At 51.3% G+C, this 5926-nt stretch overlaps 1 protein-coding gene across 2 annotated transcripts in view; it reads left to right on the forward strand.

Annotated features, from left to right (window-relative positions):
- Positions 1-271: 271 nt before the first annotated feature.
- Positions 272-5926, forward strand: part of GPR173 (G protein-coupled receptor 173) — a 33679-nt gene continuing 28024 nt past the window's right edge. For both annotated transcript variants that reach the window (XM_011970349.1, XM_011970350.1), the window contains exon 1: positions 272-988. The gene's annotated coding sequence lies outside the window, so the exon portion shown is untranslated. The remainder of the gene's footprint in view (positions 989-5926) is intronic.

A 5926-nucleotide genomic window follows, 5' to 3' on the forward strand; every position in this document is an offset into this window, starting at 1 on the left:
GCCCGCCCCTGAGGCAGGGACCGTGCAAATCGAGGAGAGGGGGGACGGACAGGCCTGATGGGGTCCAGCTTAGGGCCCCAGATTCCCCACTGATGCTCTATCCAGGATGGGTGTCCCCAGCATCGTGGGACCTGGATTTGTGTGCACCGGGGTGGTTCCCAGGCCAAGAGGGTCCCTCCGGCAGTCCCTTAGTGCCCTCGTTTTGCATGAGGACCCCCCTCGGATGCTCTGAGCCACCCTCCTCAACCCGGATCTAAAACCCGGGACACAGCTATCAGGCCAGCCTCTCTCTCCACCCCACCCCCTCTTTCTGGCGTCCATCCCCTCCCCAACACCACCTCTGCTGCTGCCTCTGGCTGTGGACCTGCACCTCTTCCCCATCCCCGCCAGGCCCGGGGAGCGGGGTGAGCCTGGATGAGAGCCCCCCCAATCTGGGGCTCTCCCAGGCCATGGCCCGTGTGCTCCCAGGGAGGAGCCCCGGACCCTGAGCATCTGCTGGAGGCTTGGCAGAGGCCCCGCGGGGACCGTGTCTTCTGAGGACAAAAGGCGGCGGCCAGCAGGCAGACGGAGGGGGAGGTGGGGGGAGTAGGGGGACCGGCAGCCAGGCAGGCAGACGGGTAGCAGGGGCCAGCACTGGCCCCCCTCCCAGCTTGGCAGTAGCATGAAGATGGGGGTGGGAGTGTATAGTGGAGGAAGCACCTGCCGGGACCCCCACCTGCCAGCTAGTTGGGCACCCCAAGGCTGTGTACTGCCCACCTGGTGTTCCCCAACACCCCTAGCCCTACCCAGTGCACCCCTCCGGTGCCTGCTTTCCCTGATGCCTGCGATTTAGACCAGCCCGGCTGTATCCACGGCAACAGAAGCAGAAGTGTCACTGGCCGCCAGATCACTGAGGGTCCCACAATGTGGCCCGGGCTGTGATTTACCTGGGTGAGACAGCTTGAGTCCCCATCGTGGATTCTAAGACATCCCTGCTGAGAGAGCCCAGGTAAGCAGTCAGCATCCCTCCACCAAGGATTGGGGGCTGGGACTTCTGTTCTGTCTCCCCACACATACTTCAGAGTCTCCATCACTGCCATGCTCTCCGTCTCTCTCTGACTCTGTTAGTCTCTTTCTGCTCCATCACAGGGGCTCCTTGGCACCCAAGCCTGGGGACTCCTCATCTTACCCCCATCTTCCCCAGTCCCAAATGTCCCATGAAAAAGGGAACCACCACCTGTTTCCCCTCACAGGGTCTGTTTTTATCATCATGGTTGCGTTTGGGCATGAGGCTGTGTTAATCTTTCCTTGTGTGCTGGCTGTGGAAAGGATGCCTGGGATCCCGGCCGTGTTCCCTTTACAATGCCTGCACCCTGGGCAGGCTCAGCCTCTTGCGGCTGCTCCTCTCCCTCTCCCTCCTCCACTCTCTTCCAGGATCCTTGGCCTGCTGGCAGGGTGTGTGTGTGTGTGTGTGTGTGTGTGTGTGTGCATGTGTGCACCTGGGTAGCAAGCAGGTGGGTAGACATGACAGAGAAGCTGCTCCCAGCCCAGACCACCCCCCATTCCTTCTTTCCTCCTTTCCTTCCTTCCTTCCTCCACCACTGCACCCCTCCTCCGTCTCTCCCTACAGGTAGCAGAGTTTTGCTCACTCACCACTGAAGATGTTGCCGATTCCCAGCTAGAGGGAGGAAGCCACTGTAGGGCTAAAGGACGGTGAGGTGGTAGTGGGGAGCACTTCCAGGCCCTAGGCTGCCTGATGGTTCTGTGGGGGCAAAGATCAAGCCCATGACAACCTGCAGGGGCCAGGAACAACATGGTTGTCCCTACAGTGTGGGACCCAGCCTCCACCACAAGGCTATCTGTCTCTGTTTCAGATGCCCATGTTGTGTCTGGGAACCCCCAGATCTTGTGGCCTTGTGTCCAGTAGCCAGAGGTCTGTATATCTGGAAGGGCAGGAAAGCCTGGTACATACAGAACATGGATCCTCCCAGGGACACTTCCCCCAACTACTAGCTCTGCAACTTTAGTGGAAGCATGCCACTTACTGAACCTCAGTTTTCCCATCTGTCAAAGAGACTGATAACCCTTCCCTGATGGGTGTGTGTAGGCATTGAATGAGTTGGTGCATGTAAGTAAGAGATGCGCATCGAGGTGGCACTGAAGCAATGTCAGCAAAGCTCACGGTCAATATTGTTGCTGATTATTCATGATTAATAGTGTTATTGATTACTTGGAGGAGGGACAGGTCCTTCTTCTCCAGGGTCTCAGCAGAGATCTGGGGAGGGCAGCAAGTGGGCAGATGGAGAGGAGTGGAAGAGAGGCAGGAGAAGCCTTGTGTTAATACTTCTCATTTGTAGAGAATGATAAGTGGTTATGGGCAGAGCCTCCCTCGCCCACCCCACTCCAGGCTTCTTTCCCTGCACTTGTCCCTGTTTGTGCACACACACACATGCATACACACACAGAGGCTTGAGCCCCCATGAGCCAGCAAAGGCCTGGCTTGCAGCCTGCAGCCTTCCTGGCCCTGGTGATGTATGTGTCTCCCTGTTGAGGGGAGACTTGGCAAGAGTTTGGCCTGTGGTCAGTGGTTGGCAGGGCCTGGAGATGAGGCTGAAGCTCCTGAGATCATGGGGCTTCGGGTAGAGCTGGGGTGTGGCCCATGCAGCAACCAGACCTGTGAGGGACGCCTCCCGGGGAGCTGTTCACCTAGAGCCTGGGATGGGGGAAGAATGGGGTCTGCTGGCTGATTTTGGGGTATGGAGATGTGATGGGACACAGAGTGTGGGGTTGGTGACCAAGGGAAGAGAAGGAATGGGGAAAGACTGAGGCACAGAAGACCATCTCTGTGGGGGCAGGGAGGGGGACTTTGAGGCATAAAGTAGACTTTTCTGAAGAAGCATTTGGTGTGGGAGAGGACCTGGTCTGTGGTCTGGAGGCCTCTGGGCCCGAGCGTGGGTGTATATATGTTACTGGAAATGTGTGGCTGAGTGTGTAGTTTGTGTGTGCATGTCTCTTCATGGGCAATGTGGCTGTGTATGAACCTATGTGTGTGAGCAGGCCGTGTGATGGCATGCGTGTGAGTGTGTGGGTATCTGGGTAGGCTTGTGTGTGTACTGTGGGGTGGGCATGACTTTGCATGTCTGTCTGGGTGATCAAATGGGCATGTTTGATTTTGAGCCTGAGTGTGGGTGTGTTTTCTCTGAGCCATCAGGCCTGTTGAATGTCTGGTTGTATATGTGTGTGGCATCAGTTTTTCTTTGAGTGTATGTGTCTGGTTGTATGTGTATGAGTGTGTGGGTTTCAGAATGCCTGGGTGTGCTTGCCCAATTAGATGAATGCCTAGTTGTATCTGATTGTGCATACTGGTGTGTGCTCATGAGTGTAGGTGCATCTAAAGGGTGTGTTTTTGAGTGTAAGGGCATATATGTGCATGTCCATGCATGTTTGAGAGGGTGTATATGTGTGTGTGTATATATGAGTGTGTCTGTCCTGCATTTGTGTGGGTAGTCTTTTGACTTTCTGTGAATGTCTGTATGTGGGTTATCCAGCATTTTAAATTATATAGATGTCCATGTGTGCATGTTCCAGTGTATATCACCTATAGACAAACCTTTATGTCCACATCCGATTAGGGAAATGTTAGTGTAGGTGGGCACACTAGTATAAGGAGAACTAATTGTATGGGTAGGGGAGAGTGTGTGAATGAAAATCTATTTTGTGGGTATGCCTACGTGTGCACATTTGATTGTGTATGTGAGTATGGCTGTGTGGGGGAGTGTATGCCTGTCTGGACACAAACACACACACACACGCAAAATGCTGTGTGCATAGGTGAAATGGTGCATTGTCTATATGTCTAATTGTGTTTGTGTGTACACTGTTATGTGTGAGTAAATGTCTGATTGTGGCATGCATGAGTAGCTTCTTGGATGTGCATGTCTCATTATGTGTTTTGTCTGAATTTCTGAGTGAGTGTGAATGTGTATTTGAATATGCCTGTGAGTGATTGTGAGTGTATATGTGAGTGTATATGCTAGTATGTGTGAACATCTGGCTGTGTGTGTTTCATTGAACATGTCTGTATATGCCTGCCTGTCCATAGACATCCGTGTGTGTGTGTGTGTGTGTGTGTGTGTGTGTGTGTGTGAGAATATGCCTGTGTGTATGCCTGTACATTCAGACAGGCATACACAGAGGTATATTCATATGTGTGAATGTGCCAGTTTGTACAGTTCTAATTATTTGCATGTATGTGTTTGCGTTAATGCATCTTTGTTCTGGAGCATATGTTGTAGAACACAATATAAGGTAATGTCCATGCATGCCACTCTCAGCCTATAAGTGTGTTTAAGTGTGTGTGTGAGAGAGAGAGAGGATGTGTGTGAGGATGTGTGTGTCTGTGATGAGTGTGGATCAATCCTTCTTGTGTGGCTGGATGTACAGTTGTGTGTATGTGAGTGTACTTCCATGTGTGCATGTGTGTGAATATACCTTTGTGTCCAAGTCCATCTGTGAGAATGTAGGTGTAAATGATTCCTCTTTATTGTGTAGCTTCTCATATGGGTGTATGCACTTGTAGGAATGTACATGATGTACATATCTGGCTGTGATAGTGTGAGCATGTTTTGTGAGTACATTTGTATTTCCATGTCTGACTGTATGCATATGAGAATGAATTAATGAACAAGTCTATGTGCATGTGAACATGCCCACTTGTGTGTACAAGTCTGTGTTAGGAATGTCTGCATATCTGTACTTCATGTCATTTACAAGCATGTGCATATCTAGGTGTTTATGTGTGTGAGTACACCCACACAGGTGTGTGAGTGTGTAAATATATGTGGTCATGTCTGGGTGTGTGTGTGCACACATTTGGGAGCTTGCCTCTCTGTCTCCATGTTTGTTCATCATCTCCTTGGGTGTGATACAAAATCTGTGGACATGTGAAGGTATGCATGTATGTACCCCTGTGTTTGTGAGTGAATGTATGTCATTCGTGGGCATTATGTCATGTGAATGTATGTCATGCATGCATGCCTATGTTCAAGAGTAAACAGGCCAGGTGCGGTGGCTCACGCCTGTAATCCCAGCACTTTGGGAGGCCGAGGCAGGCGGATCACAAGGTCAGGAGATCGAGACCATTCTGGCCAACATGGTGAAATCCCGTCTTTACTACAAATACAAAAATTAGCCAGTCGTGGTGGCAGGCTCCTGTAGTCCCAGCTACTCCGGAGGCTGAGGCAGGAGAATGGCGTGAACCTGAGAGGCGGAGCTTGCAGTGAGCTGAGATCGCGCCACTGCACTCCAGCCTGGGCGACAGAGCAAGACTCTGTCTCAAAAAAAAGAAAAAAAAAAGGGTAAATGGATGTAGACGTGTGACTAAGTACAGTGTGAGTGAGTCCATGTGTAAGGATGAGTGTAGGTGTTTGTGCATGTGTCTGTCAGTCGATGTGAGGGAGAGATACTTGGCCTTGGGCCTGTGCAGATTGGGCCTTATTGGCAAGGGGATGAAAAGGGAGAATACTTACAAGTCTGTGTACCTCAGTATGTATTTATGTGTATGACTGAGAGTCACTGGTGCCCTGCGAGACCATGTCTGTCTGTAAGTGTGTAGACATCCTGCAGATTGGCAAGTTATGACACCTGATGCCTGTGACCCCCATTCTGGGGCTTCTCTGGCCTTGACCATGTACTGGGCTTTTGTGGGGGTCTCAGGATAATTCCTGTCATTATTCACACTCAAGAAGTGGGCACCAATCATGGCCGATGTCCTACTGGGGAAAAGAGGCCCGTTTAGAAAAAGATTCTTTGAAACACAAAGACCTCCCTTCTCATCCCCCCAACCATCAAAGGCCCAGAGTAGAGTGGCATTGTATGGTATCTAGGGTTGGTAAATAGTTTTCACTGAGAGGACCCAAATTATGCCATCCAGGCAGAAATCTAGACA

This window comes from Mandrillus leucophaeus, unplaced genomic scaffold, assembly GCF_000951045.1.
Source record: "Mandrillus leucophaeus isolate KB7577 unplaced genomic scaffold, Mleu.le_1.0 Scaffold946, whole genome shotgun sequence".
NCBI classification, from domain to species: Eukaryota; Metazoa; Chordata; class Mammalia; order Primates; family Cercopithecidae; genus Mandrillus; species Mandrillus leucophaeus.